The sequence below is a fragment of the Heterodontus francisci genome, chromosome 15 (genome assembly GCF_036365525.1).
Source record: "Heterodontus francisci isolate sHetFra1 chromosome 15, sHetFra1.hap1, whole genome shotgun sequence".
In the NCBI taxonomy this organism is placed as follows: Eukaryota; Metazoa; Chordata; class Chondrichthyes; order Heterodontiformes; family Heterodontidae; genus Heterodontus; species Heterodontus francisci.
The window spans coordinates 94,565,018-94,582,101 of NC_090385.1; the positions used below are offsets into that span (position 1 = coordinate 94,565,018).

At 43.5% G+C, this 17,084-nt stretch overlaps 1 protein-coding gene across 1 annotated transcript in view; it reads right to left on the reverse strand.

Moving 5' to 3' along the window:
- Window positions 1–17,084, reverse strand: part of stk26 (serine/threonine protein kinase 26) — a 121,548-nt gene that overhangs the window by 43,618 nt on the left and 60,846 nt on the right. The gene's annotated exons all lie outside the window — the stretch shown is intronic.

Below are 17,084 nucleotides of genomic sequence, written 5' to 3' on the forward strand. Positions count from 1 at the left end.
GGGGACAACATTTGCTATCCTCCAGTCCTCCGGCACTACTCCTGTCGACAATGACGACTTAAAGATCAACAACAACGGCTCTGCAATCTCCTCCCTGGCTTCCCAGAGAATCCTAGGATAAATCCCATCTGGCCCAGGGGACTTATCTATTTTCACTCTTTCCAAAATTGCTAACACCTCCTCCTTGTGAATCTCAATCCCATCTAGCCTAGTAGGCTGTATCTCAGTAATCTCCTCGGCAACATTTTCTTTCTCTACTGTAAATACTGACGAAAAATATTCATTTAACGCTTCCCCTATCTCCTCTGATTCCGCACACAACTTCCCACTACTATCCTTGATTGGCCCTGTTCTAACTCTTATCATTCTTTTATTCCTGATATACCTACAGAAAGCCTTAGGGTTTTCTTTGATCCTATCCGCCAATGACTTCTCGTGTCCTCTCCTTGCTCTTCTTAGCCCTCCCTTTAGATCCTTCCTGGCTAGCTTGTAACTCTCAAGCGCCCTAACTGAGCCTTCACGTCTCATCCTAACATAAGCCGCCCTCTTCCTCTTGACAAGCGCTTCAACTTCTTGAGTAAACCACGGCTCCCTTGCTCGACAACTTCCTCCCTGCCTGACAGGTACATACTTATCAAGGACACGCATTAGCTGCTCCTTGAATAAGCTCCACATTTCGTTTGTGCCCATCCCCTGCAGTTTCCTTCCCCATCCTACACATCCTAAATCTTGCCTAATCGCGTCATAATTTCCTTTCCCCCAGCTATAATTCTTGCCCTGCAGTATATACCTGTCCCTGCCCATCGCTAAGGTAAACCTAACCGAATTGTGATCACTATCGCCAAAGTGCTCACCTACATCTAAATCGAACACCTGGCCGGGTTCATTACCCAGTACCAAATCCAATGTGGCATCGCCCCTGGTTGGCCTGTCCACATACTGTGTCAGAAAACCCTCCTGCACACACTGGACAAAAACAGACCCATCTAAAGTACTCGAACTATAGTATTTCCAGTCAATATTTGGAAAGTTAAAGTCCCCCATAACCACTACCCTGTTACTCTCGCTCCTGTCGAGAATCATCTTCGCTATCCTTTCCTCTACATCTCTGGAACTATTCGGAGGTCTATAGAAAACTCCCAACAGGGTGACCTCACCTCTCCTGTTTCTAACCTCGGCCCATACTACCTCAGTAGACGAGTCCTCAAACGTCCTTTCTGCCGCTGTAATACTTTCCTTGATTAACAATGCCACACCCTCCCCTCTTTTACCATCTTCTCTGTTCTTACTGAAACATCTAAATCCCGGAACCTGCAACATCCATTCCTGCCCCTGCTCTCCCCATGTCTCCGAAATGGCCACAACATCAGGATCCCAGGTACCAACCCATGCTGCAAGCTCACCCACCTTATTCCGGATGCTCCTGGCGTTGAAGTAGACACACTTTAAACCAAGTTCTTCTTGCTTGCCAGTGCCCTTTTGCGTCCCTGTAACCTTATCCCCTACCTCACTACTCTCAACAGCCTGTACACTGGCACTGCAATTTAGGTTCCCATTCCCCTGCTGATTTAGTTTAAACCCCCCCGAAGAGCACTAACAAATCTCCCCCCCAGGATATTGGTACCCCTCTGGTTCAGGTGAAGACCATCCTGTTTGTAGAGGTCCCACCTACCCCAGAAAGAGCCCCAATTATCCAGGAAACCAAAACCCTCCCTCCTACACCATCCCTGCAGCCACGTGTTCAACTCCTCTCTCTCCCTATTCCTCTCTTCGCTAGCAGTTTCAGTAAGTGTCTCGTTATACATGCTCAAGTAAAACTCGAATTAATGCCTTCCACCTATATATGATCAAACACAATTGAAATACAGTTAAGAGCTGTGGGTTCAAACCCAACTCTGGAGACTCGAGCAATAATCTAGGCTGTCACTCCAATGCCTTTCTGAGGGAGTGCTGCACCATTGGAGGTGCCATTTTTCAAATAAGACGTTAAACTGAGGTCCTGCCTGTTCTCAAAGGTAGACATAAAAGATCCCATGGCACTATTTGGAAGAGCAGAAGAGTTCTCCTTGTGTCCTGGCCAATATTTATCCTTCAACCACAGAATCATAGAAAACTACAGCATAGAAGGAGGTGATTTGACTGATAATGCGTGTGCTGGCTCTTTCAAAGAGTTCTTCAATTAGTTCCACTCCCATGCCCTTTCCCCCCAGAGCCTTGCAAATTCCCCCTTTCCAGATCATCATAACTCGCCGTGTAAACAAAATCTCATCTCACCTCTGGTTCTTCTGCCAATCACCTTAAATCTATGTCCTCTGGTTACTGATCCCTCTGCCACTGGAAACAGTTTCTCTTTATTTACTCCATCCAAATCTTCAGATTTTCGACTGCTTTATTAAATCTCTTAACCTTCTCTGCTCCAAGGAGAACAATTGCAGCTTCTCCATATAACTGAAGTCCCTCATCTGTGGACTATTCCAGTAAATCTCCTCTGCAACCCCTCTAAGGTCTTGACATTCTTCCTAAAATGTGGTGTCCACAGTACTCTATCTGACACCAAACATGTGTTTTGAAGAGGTTTAGTTTAATTTCCTTGTTTTGTTCTCGATTCTTTGACCTTTAAACTCTCTTTAAACTAAATAGTGGGGGTGAGGGGCCATGCGAGGGAAGATGTGATAATTTAAAGACTGAGAAGGCAAGAGTGTAAGATAGCAATAAGAATAATGATAATCAGGGTGTGACAGGAAGGGACAGTGCGTACAAACTCAAGAGTGAGCCAGCAGATAAGACTAGAGGTTGTGAACTAACAGAGGGAGAGGGGTGGGGAGGGTTCGGGAGAGGTGAGATTTAAAAATCCAAAGAGAAAGGCCAAGGCATTGGAACAGTATAGTATTGTGGGTAAAGACAAACAGGAAGGGACAGAGAGTTTTACAGAAATTGTACATCAGTGAATAAGGTCACTGAAGGGAACAGAAACAAAAAAAATGAAATTAAAGGTTCTTTATCTGAATGCGCAAAGCATCTGCAATAAGATAGATGAACTAGTGGCACAAATAGAGGTAAATGATTTAGATCTAATCATTATTATAGAGACATGGTTACAAGGTGATCAAGGTCAGGAAACAAACATTTCAGGGTACACAATATTTCAGAAAGGCAGACAAAATGGCAAAGGAGGAGGGATAGCCCTGATGGTAAAAAATCACAGAAGGGCATTAGTGAGAAAAGATCTGGCTTCAAAGGATCATGAAGTAGAATCAGTATGGGTGGAAATTGGGAATAGCAAGAATGAGAAAACACGGGTGGCAGTAGTTTACAGGCCCCCTAAGAGTAGTTATACCACTGGATACAGCATTAAATAAGAAATTATTGGATCTTGTAACAAAGGCAATGTAATAATTGTGGAAGACTTTAATCTTCATATAGATTGTGACAATGAAATTAGCAAGAGTGGTCTAGAAGATGAGTTTGTAGAATGTTTTCAGGACAGTTTCTTGGAGCAATAGATTGTGGGACTGATTAGGGATAAAGCTCTCTTAGATCTAGTATTATGTAATGAAGCAGGGTTAATGAGTAAAGTCATCATAAAAGATCCACTGGGAAACAGTGATCATAATATCATTGAATTCCACTTTGTTTGAAAGTGGCATGCTCCAAGCGCAAACAAGAACCTTAAACAAAGCCAATTATGTAGGTATGAGGAGAGAACTGGCTAAGGTAAATTGCGTAAATAGACGAAAAGGTATGGCAGTAAACGAACAGTGGGAAATCTTTAAAGAAACAATTCAAAATGTTCAACAAAAATACATTCCACTGAAAAACAAAAATTCAGACCCATCCGTGGCTCACTCAGGGAGTTAAGGAGGGTATTAGATTAAAAGAAGCTTACAATGTTGTCATAAACAGTAGCAAGTCTGAGGATTGGGAGTATCTTAGAAAGCAGCAAAGGGCCATGAAAAAGTTGATAAAAAAGGAAAAAAAGAGAGTTAACTAGCCAGCAATATAAAAACAGATTGTAAGATCTTTTATAGGTATATAAAAAGAGAGTAGCTTAAGTAAACGTTGGTCCCTTAGAAGCAGAGACAGTAGAAATTATCATGGAGAATGAGGAAATAGCAGAGGCACTGAACAAATATTTTGTGTCTGTCTTCACAGTAGACGACATAAGTTTCACACCAGAAATAGACAGCAACCTAGGGGCTAAAAAGAGTGAGGAAAATATCAGCAGAGAAAAAGTTTTGGAGAAACTTAAGGGACTGAAATCTGACAAATCGCCAGGACCTGATGGCCGACACCCTACGGTTCTAAAAGACATATTTTCAGAGATAGAAGAAGTGCGAGCTACGATTTTCCAAATTTCCGTGGGTTTGGGAATGGTCCCATTAGATTGGAAACTGGAAAATGTTACACCACTTTCCAAGAAAGGAGGTAGAGAAAAAACAGGGAACTACACACCAAGTAGCCTAACAGTCATTGGGAAAAAGCACAGTATGATTAGAACAAGTCAATATGGTTTTACGAAACAAAAATCCTGTTTGACAAATTTATTAAGAGTTTTTTCAGGATGTAACTAATAGAGTAGATAAAGGGGAACCTGTAGATGTAATATACCTGGATTTCCAAAAGGCATTCAATAAGGTGGCGCACAAAAGGTTAATAGACAAGATAAGGGCCCATGGAGTTGGGGGTAATATATTTGCATGGATAGAGGACAGGAAGAAGAGTGGGTATAAACAGGGCATTTTCAAGTTGGCAGGCAGTGAATAGTGGAGTGCCACAAAGATCAGTGCTGGGGCCTCAGTTATTTACACACTATATTAATGACTTAGATAAAGAGACAGAGAGTAATGTATCTAAGTTTCCTGATGATACAAAGGTAGGTGGAAAGGTAAGCTGTGGGGAGGACACAGAGAGGCTGCAAAGAGATATAGACAGGTTAGGTGAGTGGGCAACAAGATGGAGTATAATGTAGGGAAGAGTGAAGTTATTCACTTTGGTCATAAGAATAGAAAAACAGAATTTTTTTTGAGAAAGTGCGAAACTTGTAAGTGTCGATGTTCAAAGAGACTTGGGTGTGCTTGTACAAGGAACGCAAAAAGTTAGCATGCAGGTACAACAAGCAATTAGAAAGGCAAATGGCATGTTGGCCTTTATTGCAAGGGGATTGTAGTACAGGAATAAAGGAGTATTGCTACAATTGTACAGGGTTTTGGTGTGACCACATCTGAGTACTGTGTGCAGTTTTGGACTCCACATTTAAGAAAGGATATACTTGCATTGGAGGCAGTACGGCAAAGGTTCACTAAATTGGTCCCTGGGGTGAAGGGGTTGTCCTATGATGACAGGCTGAGTAAATTGAGCCTATATTCTCTGGAGTGAGAGGCAACGTCATTGAAACATATGAGATTCTGAAGGGGCTGGATAGGGTAGACACAGATTATTACTATTGGTTGAGGAATCTAAAACACGGGGGCACAGTCTCAGGATAAGGGGACCATCATTCAGGAGTGAGATGTGGAGAAATTACTTCACTCGAAGAGTTGAGAATTCTCAGAGGGTTGTGGATGCTCCATCATTGAATACATTTAAGACTGGGATACAGAGACTTTTGGTATCTCAGGGAATCAAGGGATATGGGGAGTGGGCGGGAAAGTGGAATTGAGGCCTAAAACAGCCATGATCGTTTTGAATGACGGAGCAGGCTCGATGGGCCATATGGTCTATTACTTCCTACTTCCTATCTCCTATTTCTTGTATTTTTAAGCCAAGAGTCCCATATGCATTTTAAACAGCATCTCAATTTGTCCAGCCACCTTCAAAGGTTTGTGGACATACACCCCAGTGGTCTCTGTTCCTGCATCCCCTTTAAAATTGTACCATTTAGTTTTCATTCTTCCTACCAAAATGTATCACTTCACATCTCTCTGCATTAAATTTCATCCGTCATGTGTCTACCCATTTTAGTCTATCTGCTGCTGAAGTTTAATACTATCCTCTTCACTGTTTACTACATTTCAGAGTTTCAGGTCATCAAAATTATGCCCTGTACGCCCAAGTCCAGGTCATTAATATATATCAGAGATCAGTGGTTCCAACACCAACCCTGGGGGAGACCACTGCACAATTCCCTCCAGTCTGAAAAACAATTGTTCATAACCACTCTCTGCTTGTCTCCTAGCAAATTTCATATCCACACTGCCACTGCTCCATTAAACCCATGTGCTCACAAGTCTACTATGTGGTATTTTATCAACTGGCTTTCAAAAGGCCATATGCACAACCACACTACCATCATTCACCCTCTCTTTTACATTGTCTATTTAAATTCTACAGAAGATTCAGTTCTTCCACTTCCGTTTGAAGCAGCCCAGACTGCTTCAGTTTATACAAATTTAAAAAAAAACAAGGAACTAATGACTGATGTGTGAATTCATCTGCCTCTGCAGCAGCCGCCCTTCCCCTAGCCAACCAAATCAAAGCTCTGCCTAATTTCCTCCTGTCCCCACATATTCTCTAGATTCTCTCCGATCTCATCTTGTCCACGAGACCCACCTCCTGCTCCCTTAACCCTATTCCCACTAAACTGCTGACCACCCAACTTTTCTTCCTAGCCCCACATGCTAGCTGATATTGTAAATGACTTCCTCTCCTCAGATGCCGTCCCCTTCATTTACACCCTCCTCAAAAATCTTATCCTCGACTGCTCTGTCCTTGCAAATTACTGCCCCCTCTCCAACCGCCCTTCCCTTTCCAGGATCCTTTTACCATGTTGTCACAGCACTGAAAAGGTCCTAACCATGTTAACATCGCCACCTTGACTGCAGACTAAGCTATAGTTGAAGAACAAAGAGACTTGATCTCAGAGCACCTTATCACAAGCTCAGCACACCAACTGATCTACTTTTGAAGGCTGTTATGCAGACAAATAAGCTAGATGACCAGTTTATTTGCTTTTGGTGATACTGGTTGAGGAAGAATATTAGCCAGCGAAAACTCCCCTGATCATCCTGAAATAGTGCCTTGGGATCTTTTATGGCCAACAGAACAGGCGATGGGACCTCGGATCAACACCATATTTGAAAGACAGCACATCCCTCAATACTGCACGTGCTAGAATGGTTCCGAGCCACATGAAAGCACTCGTAATTATAACACTAGCATTACCACACAGTCATCAACTTTCCCGGATATATTATTTTAAACTGTGAGCCATTAGTTTAAAAACAATTCTTGGGATGTGGGCGTCGCTGGCTAGGACAGCATTTATTGCCCACCCCGATTCGCCTTTGAGAAGGTGGTGGTGTGTCACCTTGAACTGCTGCAGTCCATGTGGTGTAGGTATATCCGTCGTGCTGCTAGCAAGTGAGTTCCAGGTTTCTGACCCAGCGACACTGAAGGAGTGGCGATATATTTCCAAGCCTGAGTGTGTGTGGCTTGGAGGGGAACTTGCAGGTGGTGGTGTACCCATGACCTTTCTGCAGCTCAGGATCCTGGAGAATGATGACGGAGTGGATTTGCGTTTACAGATAATAGCACAGGGCTCAGTGCTGTGCCCATTGTCATGTTGCCTCACACCAAAGGCATCCTGATGAAATTTCATACACTTCCCCTGCATCAATTCCTATTCAAATAAAAAGGGAAGGAACAGGACTCAAGTGATGATCAGTTGACAATAGGAGAGCAAAAAATGAGCAAGTTTGATGCTGCCAATTGCATAATTATCCAAATCTGTGCTGTATTGAAGCCTTTCATTGTCAGACCATAGAGTCTTACAGCACAGGAGACGGCCATTTGACCCATCATGTCTGTGTTGGCTCTTTTACAGAGTTATCCAGTTGATCCCACTCCTTTGCTCTTTCCAAATAACCCTGCAAATATTTCCTTTTCAAGGGTTTAACCAACACTCTTTTGAAAATTACTGTTGAATCTGCTTCCACCACCCAGACAGTGCACCCCAGATCACAATTCGCTGTGTCAGAAAATGTCTCATTCCCCCCACCCCAGCCACTTCCTTTGCTAATTACCTTAAATCTGTGTCCTCTCATTACTGACCCCCTTGCCAGTGGAAACAATTTCTCCTAACGCACGCTATCAAAACCCTTCATAATTCTGAGAAACCTCCATTAAATCTCCCCTTTCCTTTCTCCACTCTAATCCAGCTTCTTGAGCCTCTCCAAGTAACTGGATTCTGGTGTCAGCCATGGCTCAGTGCTCGCACTCTCAGCTCTTAAGCAAAAGATCATGGGTCCCACTTCAGAGACCTGAGCACATCATCTAGGCTGACGCTGCAGTGAGTACTGCACTGTCAGACACGCTGTCTTTCGAATGAGGTGTTGAACCCATTTGCCCTCTCAGGTGGGCATAAAGGATCCCATTGCAGAGGTACTGGGGAGTTCTCTGTGGTATCTTGGCCATTATTTATCCCTTCACTAACATCACTAAGACAGGCTGCCTCATTTCCTGTTTTATAACAGTGACTATATTTCAAAAGTACTTCATTGGCTGTAAAGGGCTTTGACACATCCTAAGGTCATGAGGGGTGCTGTATAAATGCAAGTTCTTTCTTTAAATACACCTGGCTACAAACTGTAGCTGAAGCACACAGCGACAGCCTGCACACATAGCCATGAGTCACCCTCTCTTTACCAAGCCTGACGACTGTTTGCAACGCCAATGGTACCAGATTGTTGTACAAATTAAGGCAGTCATCCCTCCCAATTATCCTTGGAATTATTGACTGATCTTCTGAACATTCCTGTGAGCAATCCAGGAGAAAAATCATTGGGCATTTTCTTCTCCCTTTTCACAACAGCCAGATTCACAACTGGACTGCAGAATTCCCAGGATGCAACAGGATTTTGGCACACACGCGCTCCAGTAAAGCCACATGACACAATTTCTCAAGAGCAAATGGACTGCGGGTATTGTAGCATCCATTATTGACTGATTGCCATGAGGATTGAAGGTCTGGTGGCTAATGTTGGGGTGAGGTAATTGGAAGTGGGATGTCACATGATGAAACCACAGTCCAATCAGAGTTGGCAAACCCTAGTACAAATCCACCATCAACCTGCAACTTTGAAAGGGTTGCTGGCTGCCCCGGCTTCTTCAAATAAAAGGAAAAGAATGAGCATACATAAAGAAATAACTAGCACAGAAAGGATGGCTTTATGTGAGCTACAGAGCTGCCCACAGGCAAAGCTGGTCTTTTCCATTAAGTGGTCGACTAGCTCAACCCACATTTGATGCTGTTGGCTTTAATAATTGAGTGATCTCTCTGTGCTGAGTCAACAGGGCACAAAGATCTCTCTCTCTCTAACAAAATACACCAAGCTTGATGAAGCCCATTTCACTGATTCTGGGCGTCATTGGCTTGTGTACGAGAAAGGTAGCACTTAACCAAAAGAGTGCAAGAGTCTAATTAAACATGTGCTGCTCCATGGAGCAGGAACACAGAAATAAGGGAAGCTCGTTCTGTTCCATTTTTTCTGTGAAACAGAGGTCAGTACAAACAACCATCTTCTCTTTGGTACCATCCAGTGGTGTAAGGGCAACAGACCATCCACAGGCAAATATAAATTGGTGAAATCATCCAGAAATTCAAAAACCATTAATATCACTTTACCATGACTGAACCTCAAAGTACTTCAGTATTACCACAATGAACGCCAGCCTTTAGAAGTAAATAGAAATCTTTACAATCTGCATTCCACCAACTGATATCTCTAGGTACAGGGCAGTAAGTTCTAATTAAATATATTGGCCTGGATGTTGCGGTAGAAACAACAGTAAGACTTACAGCGTAAGACTTACAGCGTAAGACTTACAGCGTAAGACTTACAGCGTAAGACTTACAGCGTAAGACTTACAGCGTAAGACTTACAGCGTAAGACTTACAGCGTAAGACTTACAGCGTAAGACTTACAGCGTAAGACTTACAGCGACGCCAGCGACCATACATGCACAGTTAAATGTGGAAAACGGGTATTTGCCGTCTGCGGTTCCCCGTTTCTCCAGCAGCTGCACTACACTGTTATCTCCCTGAGAGACTTGGCATTGAAATATACGGAAGGGTGCGAAATTGAGGCATTTACCTGATAGATACCCACTAAACATCTCAGGAAAAGTTGGGGCTTGTCCTTGCAAGCGCCAGTGAATTTTTAACAGTGTGGTAAGTCTTAATTACTGCCAAACAACCTGTCTGGCACAGAAAATTAATTTTTACAAGTGTGGAGTCTCATTCTTTCAGATTGTAATTATTGTTGGAGACTTAGAAAAATTGAAATACTTATTTTTTTTTTTTAAAAACTTTCCTCTCTGCCTCTTATTTCTCTCTCTCAACCCCATCTTTCCTTCCCTCTCTTTATTTCACTTTCTGAACATGATTTGGCATTGAATTAAGTATTCTAACTTACACTTTCTGGATCACACGCCGCGTTCCTCAGTAAGAATTCTTCAATCTGATTGGTTAAGGAGATACACAGTTGTTTGCTCTGGTCATACAGGACCCCCTGTGTTGAATGGACTTCTAATCACATGTTCCAAAGCAAAACCCATCCACAGTCTGTGGCCCAGTGTAAGTATGATAAACTGCTAGGGCCATTCATTCGCCACTGACGATAAAATCCGGGCCAATGTCTTATCATCACTTTCAGATGCCACAAAGTGCTTCATGTACAACTTGAATCTTTGTATTGAGTAATTTTTAGCAGTGCAGTGATCATTGTAATGTAAACAGATGCAGAAGCCATTTTGTACACACCAGTAAGATGAAAGATTAAAGAAGTGGGGGGGGGGGGGCGGGGGGGCAGGGCCGACAGAAAGCAGGAAACTATAGGTCAGTTAACCTAACATCTGTCATTGGGAAAATGCTAAAATCCACTATTAAGGAAATAATAACAGGACATTTAGAAAATCATAAAGCAATCAGGCAGAGTCAACATGGTTTTATGAAAGGGAAATAGTGTTTGACAAATTTATGAGAGTTCCAAGCAGGGTAGATAAAAAGGTACCAGTAGATGTAGTGTATTTGGATTTCCAAAAGGCATTTGATAAGATGCCACATAAAAGGTTACTACACAAGATAAGAGCTCATGTTTTTGGGGGTAATATATTAGCAAGGATAGAGATTTGGCTAACAATAAACAGCAAGTCAGGGTAAATGGGCCATTTTTAGGTTGGCAAACTGTAACTAGTGGAGTGCCACAGGGATTAGTGCTGGGGCCTCAACTATTTACAATCTATATTAATGACTTGGATGAAGGGACTGAGTGTATTGTCGCCAAATTTGCAAACAATGCAAAAGATAGGTGGGAAAGCAAGTTGTGATGAAGACAAAAAGTGTCTGCAAAGAGATATAGATAGGTTAAATGAGTCGGAAAAAGTTTGGTAGATGGAGTATAATGTGCGAAAATGTGAGGTTGTGCACTTTGGCAGGAGGAATAGCAAAGCAGAATATTACTTACATGGAGAGACACTGCAGAATGCTGCGGTACAGAGGGATCTGGGTGTCCTTATACATGAATCACAAAAAGTTAACATGCAGGTACAGCAAGTAATTAGAAAAACAAATGGAATGTTGGCTTTATTGCAAGGGAAATGAGTATAAAAGTAGGAAAGTCTTGCTACAGTTGTACAGGGTGTTGGTGAGACTGTACCTAGAGTACTGCGTACAGTTTCCGTCTCCTTACTCAAGGAGGGATATACTTGCATTGGAAGCAGTTCAGAGAAGGTTCACTAGGCTGATTCCTGTGATGAATGAGAGGGGTTCTTATTGAAACATAAAAAATTCTGAGGGGGGCTGACAGGGTCGATGTTGAGAGGATGTTTCCCCTCATGGGGGAGTGTAAAACTAAGGGGAACAGTTTCAAAATAAGGAGTCTCCCTTTTAAGATAAGATGAGGAGGAATTTCTTCTCTCAGAGGGTCGTTACTCTTCGGAATTCTCTTCCCCAGAGGGCAGAGGAATGCTGACTCATTGAATATATTCAAGGCTGAGTAAGACAGATTTTTGATCTACAAGGGAGTCAAGGGTTATAGGGGGCCAGCAGGAAAGTGGAGTTAAGACCACAATCAAATCAGCCGTGATCTTACTGAATGGTGGAGCAGGCTCAAGGGGCCAAACGGTCTACTCCTGCAACCATTTCTTGTTATGTTCTTATAACTAGTTGACCAGGATCCTTGGAGAGCTCCCCATTCTCCTTCAAGTAGGACACAGGGATTATTAAAGGGTAATTTTCCAACATTCCAACTTCATATGACATTTGTGAATTGAGCTTGCAATTCATCTTATGAAGGACTTTGAGAATCTGACCCCAAATGTTTAGGTAGGCAGTAGAAGAAAGCAAGCATTGCTTGGCACTGACCAGTAGACCTCAGATGATTGCTGATGTCATTTTCCAAAACAAGCCCAGCACCTGAGCCAATGACCAGGGATCAAACCTGACGTCTTTCGTCGCTGTTTGACTGAGTTACTCACTGCAAACCTGCAAGTGAGGCAACAGCTAGATAAATATAGCCCACCGGTCCATTTCTAGAAGAGTGTGATAGGATTCAACATGGAGTCTGAGTAATGAGACAGGACTTCAAAGCCATCTGGAAGCCCCTACATTCCAACACTTCCTATTGGTTCTTGGGAGTAAGAGTCAACCAACTGAAATGCTAGAGGAACAGTCATTCTGAAGCCTCCATCTGCTGACTTAAGTAGACATAAAATATCCCATGACACTATTTGAGGAGGAGTAAGGAGTTCTCCCAAAGTTCTGGCCAACATCCCTCCGTCAACCAACACCTAAAACAGATTAACCATCATTCACTTCAGTTTCAATGTGTTATGAGCAAACTTAACTGTCTCCGTCTGTTTGCACCATCGGTTGTTCCTTAATCACATTATCTCAACTCATGTTAAATAACTGTTAAAATATAGCCTAAGGGCCACTTCTCTCCCTGCTTCCTCTCCTTATCTCCATGGGCCCCAATTTGCATTTAAGCAATAACATTTAAGTAGTGTCTTTCATATAGACAGGCATCCCAAAGTGTTCTACAGAAGCTTAAAGGAAATATAATGGATGCTGAAGCCAAGGCAGCGATATTAGGAGCAAGTGAGGAAGAGTATAAAAATCCCCCCACTGATAGGGTCAGGGCCATGATGGATTCTGAAGGGCTCAAAGTTTGTGCACCAAAGCATCAGAGACAAGAAGGGCAACAGTAATGGTAGTGAGCCTATAATGTATCTGATACAGTTTAACAAAAGAAATAAATTCCAGGATTCAAGCTAGTACTGTGCCACCTAGAAATACACACCTCAGATTTTTTTTTCAAGTTTTGAACATTGGACTTCAATTAACAACCCCTTCTATTCTTAATTTATTTTGTCCATTAAACATGTAAAAATTGTACAGCCGGAGATGGGACAAACAGTTCGGAAAGCCAGTAAGAGATCTGCATTTCTGTAGCACCTTTCACAACCTCAGAATGTCCCACTGGGGAGATACCGGTGATAACTCCCGTACTCTTCTTCCGGTAGTGCTGTGGGATCCTTTACATCTGAGAGGGCAGACAAGGCTTCAGTTCAACATCTATTTCTCATTGATGCCACCGCTGACAGTACAGCACTCCCTTAGTACTTCACTGAAATGGCAGCCTAGATTTATGTGCTCCATTCTCTGGGGTGGGACTTGGACCCACACCTTCTGACTCAGAGGCAAGAGTACGACTATTAATCCACAGTTTTCACAAAATTTCCAGTCAATCTGGAAAAAACTAGAATCTTGCTGATTTACTTGCAATCAGCAGGTCACCAGCAATACGACCCTCAGGAGAACACTTGCTCCAATCGGTTGTCTCCAGCCACTTACTATGTCTATTAACATCTAATACCCAGCATCATCCAGCCCACCCTCAGAGCTCTATGTACAACTTTCAGCATACTCCCAAAAGGAGCATAGGTGCATTGGGAATGGTGCTGAGCAGACTAACAGGATGGATCCCCAATGGAATAGCAATGAAAGAAAATGAGTACACAGTCTGGAGTGAAGGTAGTCGGCAGAAGGTGGAGACCTCATCGAGGTGTATAAAGTATTAACACTGACCAGTAGGGCAAGAAAGCACACACTTAAAATTAGTGACGTTTTAAAATACATACTGGGTTAGGTTGCAGAAGCAAAGCCTTAGGGGGAGTTTAAACTGCAGAGGAACACGGGCTGGGGACAGTTAGAGTGTCAGTGCACAAGGTAGAGATCACTCAATGGGATTTTTGCAACCTGGATTTTTCTTTCAATCGTTTATTCAATCATGTCATGTTTAAAGATCTCTGGGTATGTTTTAATCAATATTAGCTGAGCTCTGTAATGTTTCAGAGCACACTTCAGAGTACTAACTTGCAGAATGTTGGGAAATGTAACAGCATCACACCCTAATCATTTGATCTTTTTGATGTGCAATGGCAGATAGCAGGTGCCCAAACTGAAGTTACATGAGTTACAGTGCAGCTCATATTTCAGATGGAGTCAGAGATTTCTCTAATTTCCCCTTTCGAAACTCCATTTACAACTCTGCTCACAGTGGCCACTATCGCCCTTTAATCAAATTCTCTCTGGTAGCTGAACCATCCCAATTCTTTCCTTTATTAACTGAGGTATAGAATACAAGAGCAGGGAGGTTACACTGGAACTGTATAACTCATTGGTTAGGCCACAACTCGAGTACTCTGTGCAGTTCTGGTCACCTCATTACAGAAAGGATGTAATTGCACTAGAGAGGGTGTAGAGGAGATTAATGAGGATGTTGCCAGGACTGGAAAAATGCAGCTGTGAGGAAAGATTGGATAGGCTGGGGTTGTTCTCCTTGGAACAGAGAAGGTTGAGGGGAGATCTGATTGAAATGTACAAAATGTTGAGGGGCCTGGATAGAGTGGAGGTGAAGGGCCTATTTACCTTAGCAGAGAGGTCAGTGACGAGGGGGCATAGATTTAAAGTGATTGGTAGAAAAATTAGAGGGGAGATGAGAAAAAAACTTTTTCACCCAGAGGGTGGTGATGGTCTGCAACTCACTGCCTGAAAGGGTAGTTGAGGCAGAGACCCTCAACTCATTCATAAGGAGTCTGGATATGCACCTCAAGTGCCGTAAGCTGCAAGGCTACGGATCAAATGCTGGAAGGTGGGATTAGAATAGGTGGATCGTTTTTCGGTCGGCATAGACACGATGGGCCAAGTGGCCTCTTTCTGTGCTTTAAACTTTCTATGATTCTATGAATTCCAGCTAATAACCAATCTGGAGGCAATGAAGGCCCAGGAAGGTTACGTCACTCATTCAATGCACCAAATAGTTTCCAAAGCTGAAGGTGGTATTTTTGATTAATTTGGCCAATGCCAGTAGGTATGAGGTGGTGCATTTCAGTTTAAGAAACATTCTACTGGGTAAGGTGCAACAGTAAAGGGATTTTGGGGGTTCAGGTTCACAAGACATTAAAAGCAGCACTTCAAGTGGACAAAACTAATGAGATTTGGGTTTTATGACATGAGGGATGGAATTTTATGCTCTCCCTCGCTGCAGGTTTGAAGGCTGGGAGAGCATAAAATCAGGGTGGTGACGTGGGAAGGCCTTTGAATGGCCCTGCTGCCCCACTGCCAATTGGGCCCCTAACTGGTCAATTAATCTGCAGCTTCAATTACTTATGCAGCAGGCAGCCCTGTCGCTGCCCGAGGAAGCACACCATGAAAAACCGTGTGGGCCGCTTCCCAGATGTTTGGGGGGAGGATCCCTCACTCAAAAGCACTTAGGGCTGAATGAGGGACCCAACATCAGGAAGGTTGGTGGGGGGGGGGGGGGTTGCCTGCTGAGGGCCACTCCCCTGCCCTTACTACCAACAAACCCCCCCCACCCCTGCACCCCCACCCTGCGATACCCCTCCTGCCCTAACCTAAATAGATAAAGTGCAGCACACTAGAATGTTGCCTGGTATGAAGAAATGCAACCACAATTGGGGCTGTTTTCATGAGAACAAGGCAGGCTGAGATGAGTAGTCGGAGCTATTTTTTTCTATCTCTGTGCCTCTCCTTGTTGCTTATAATTGTATAATTGTGTTGTCTTACAATCCTAACCCTCTATCTCACCTCATGGCTCACTGAACACCAGCAGCGTCAGGGGTAGCTGGCTGATGTTTTCCAACAGAAGCTCTGGGATACTGAGGATTTCTTGGTCTTTGACTGTGAGCCAGATTTCCTTTGACAGGAAAGTAGAAGGCAGTCCACTTACCAGCTATGAGAAAGCATTCCTTAACGGGGAAGAGGGGAGGTTTGGTGGGGGGTGGGGGGCGGGGAAGGGGATAACAAGATAATATCCATCAAGTGATTCTTCCACTGCTGCCCTATGGATATGGTTGTGAGGGAAGTTGGGGGTATGTAGGGTATTGGGAGACCTCCTGCATATTGCTGGTAAGTGGCAGATGGTGTTCAGTGCAGTGAGAAGGTGGCTGAATTTACCGGGCTATGGTCAAAGAGTTAGAACAGGCACAATAGCCCGAATGGCCTCCTCTGCTGCATGATTTTATGAGGACTGCACTTCAACCTGCCCCTGCAATGCTCTCAGGTTTCATCAGTCAACTTCATTTTAATATCAGCAGGCATTAATATTGTAATATATGGCCCTCTCATCTGTTGCAGCCGCTTCAATACTGCAACAATACTGGATCCACAGCACCCGAGCCCGCACCCCCCACCCCACTGCCAGAGGCAGACTCTCAGCAAGGGATTGCAAACAGTGCACAATGCCTTCAGATTATATGAAGATGAAGTTGGCCAAGGAAACCGGGATAGTATCCCAGCAGCAGGTAGAAGCACAGACCTCATATATGACCTCATATCATATAGCACAGGAGGCCATTAGGCCCATCGTGCCTGTGCTGGCACTGTGAAAGGGCTATCCCAATCAATCTCATTTGCCTGCTCTTTCCCCATGGCCCTGCAAATTTTTCCCTTCAAGTGCTTATCCAATTTCCTTTTGCAAATAGCTATTGAATGCTTCCATCAGGCAGTGCACTGCAGATTATAACAACTCGTTACACAAAAATATTTCTCGTCTCTCCCCGGT